Below are 3,103 nucleotides of genomic sequence, written 5' to 3'. Positions count from 1 at the left end.
ATTCTCTAATGTCTTAAAATTTAAACAATCAATGCACAGTTACCTATGATTTAATTCAAAACATATCAATAAAAATCATAAATCAATCAAAATTTACTCTACTAATGATATGAGAAAATTATTTGAGAATAAGATAAAAATTCAGGGATTTTCTAATAATTACATAAATAACCTCCCCACACTTAAGATGTACATTGTCCTCAATGTACAAAGATATATAATAGCAATATAAGCATAATATCATAAGAGAGGGAGAGAAGCGAAACTGCCCTAAAATTTTGCATTAACTCCTTGGAAGAGCGAAAGCTAGAATCGTAGATAATGCTTATGAAAGGCATGATTCTAAGTTACTAGTAAGAAAAGAAACACAACGGAAGAGAATTAAGGGGTTACTCGATAAAACCATAAAGATAAATATAGTTCAAAATATAAAACATAAGTCTTCAAAAGTAAATAAAAGAAAAATTAAAATGAAAATGAAAATAAAAATAAAAATGATAATAAATAAATGGACTCAAAGGTCCTCGTCATCAGATGCGTCGTAGGTCGATGGTGCTGAAGGAGAGATGTGGAGGTGGTGGCAAATCTGTCGAAGAGTGGCATCGATGCTGTCGAACCACTCAAAACACTGCTGCTCAAAGTGAGTGAGTCACTCGGATATGTCTGTCAAAGTGGCAACAGGAGGTCGGTGACTCAGTGGTGGTGGTAGGTGTGGGTATGGGTCCTCGAGAGGGGGAGGAACATCATCAGTAATGTCTGTCAAAGAGGTGTCGCTCTATCATCCTCATGTGGATCATACTCGAAATTCCTTAAGAAGACATCTGGGCTACTAGTGTGAGTGTGGATGCTATCTATGGAGTGTCAAATAGGCTGAGGTATCAACCAAGGCGAGTCATGTAAGGGCCAAGGCAGATGGGGCCTCTCCTATGGCGGTCTGTCTGATGGTGAAAAGCGAGGGCGATAAAATATGCCAAATCAAATACATGACCAGTCGCCATGCTCCATAGGAAGTAAGCATTGGTAGTGCTAATGACGTCGGTGCTCTCTCTCCTCCTAGTCAAGGTATGAGCCAAGATAGCATGGATATAGTGTAGTGCTGGAGGAAGGGAAGTCACCTTTGAGTGACTTACATTATAGGGAATGGTACTCGCTGTAAGGTCGGTCCAATAGAAAGAGGGCGAGTGGTGTATGAGACGGTGCAGATGTAAAAAATTTTCGAACGCCATGAACTCCGTGTAGAGGCCCAAGGCAGCTTTAAAATCTGGTACAATCATGTGCCTTATGAGTCCACCAAGTCTAAAAATAATAGTACTGACCTCGTCATGGGTATTTATCACATGCTATAGATGGAATGTAGTGTAAAACTCTAATTTAAGCTCCGAATAGGTGGGCTCGATAATTGAAAAGAATCGATCCCACGGGGCAGTATCGAGATGGAAACGAACTAGGTGAGCAAGTTGGACCTGCTCTAAGGCGGCCCAATCAATACATCGACCCACACCTAGCGGTCACATGTGCAAAAGCTAAAACAAGTCGTTTTGTGGACCTGACAAAAATTGAAGCAGAGGGACGAGCTTCAGTCGAGGCGCTTGAAAAGGTTGCGCCAGACCCTTTCCGCTTTTTCGAAGCAAGGATGGCAGTCTTCTTGCCTTGTGTCTTTGTCATGGTGTACCTAGAAAGAAAAAGAGTTCATCAATGAAGAATGTATCGCCAAATAAAAACAAATAATCCTAAATAACAATTTACTCCTAAAATAGATATTCGAAATCAAAATATGCAAGCCTCAAAAAGTGATTCTAAGTAGAAAGTAGATAAATAAAATAAATAAAAAATAAATACCCAGCTGACATGAATCAGAACTAAAAGACAAAGCATGCTATATGAAACAAATGTTGATAATAGTACTTAAGAATAAAAGTACAAATTGGCAAGGAATAGTCATATTAAAGAAAAAACAAATAAGAAGCAAGAATAAAAAGAACAAATTCAATAAAATTCCAAGTAGAAATTGAAAAGTGAATGACATGCTAGTGATAATAAACAATGAAAATAAAATAATAAAGAAGTGGAATAGATACTAAGCACAAGAAATAAAAATAATAAATGTTAGGGTTGAAAGGGGAAAACCGACAATAGTGACCGAAGGTGCGGACGGCGGTGGGTGGGGGTTGTGTTTGTTGCGCGGTCGGAGCTGGTGGGGTTCAGGCCAACGGTGGTGAACGGGAGAGGACACGGGCGTGGGGAGTTAGGCCGTGTGGCGCACTATGGGGTGGGGTTGTGGGTGTGATGAGGATTTGAATAGGAAAAGAAAATGGAAGGGAGAGTTGGGGGAAGGAAGAAAAGAAAAGAAAAGAAGAAGGGAGAGCTAAGGGTGGTCGGACGGTGGGGGAGGGAGGCTACAGCGGCTAGGGTTTGAGGGGGAAAATTTTAAGAAGAATAAGAAAGTGTTAGGGTTGAGGGTTTAAAAAGGGCATAGTCGTGTTAAGGCCCCGTGTTGGGCCACACGCCCGTGTGGCTCGAGTTTAGCCTGTGTTCGTCGTAAAAATTTAATGCCCAATCGTCACATGGCCGTATCGCATGGCCGTGTGCAATGTTGTTCGCTTCTCCCACGCTCGTATGATATCCCACACGCTCGTGTGTCCAAACACACGACCATGTACCTTGCTTGTGTGGCTCCCTGACTTATTTAAAATTTGAAAATTTAGCTCCAGTTTTCACACGGCCTAGGACACGCCCGTGTGTCCAGGCCGTGTGGTCCACAATGCTGTGTCGCACGCTTGTGTGGCTCGATATTTGGGGATTTTTAGCCCTATTTCCACACGAAAAAGGACACACCTGTGTGACCAGGCTGTGTGGGTCACTGTACCTGTATAAAAACATGGAATCGGGTTACCTCTCGAGAAGCGCTTATTTAGAGTCTAATCTCAACTTACCTCAATTTTGTGTTGTCACGGTGGGTTGAGGAGTTGAAACTCCTCACCCCTACTATCAATTTTTTCAAAATAAGGTCTAAGTCGAGTATTATTTACCTTGAAAGTTTCAAATTGAGAATGATTTACCTCGACTGTACCGTATGGGAAAACATTCAGTACCGTGAAATAGC

This window comes from Gossypium arboreum, chromosome 3 (assembly GCF_025698485.1).
Source record: "Gossypium arboreum isolate Shixiya-1 chromosome 3, ASM2569848v2, whole genome shotgun sequence".
Lineage (NCBI taxonomy): Eukaryota > Viridiplantae > Streptophyta > Magnoliopsida > Malvales > Malvaceae > Gossypium > Gossypium arboreum.
Note: the sequence above shows the minus strand (reverse complement) of the source record.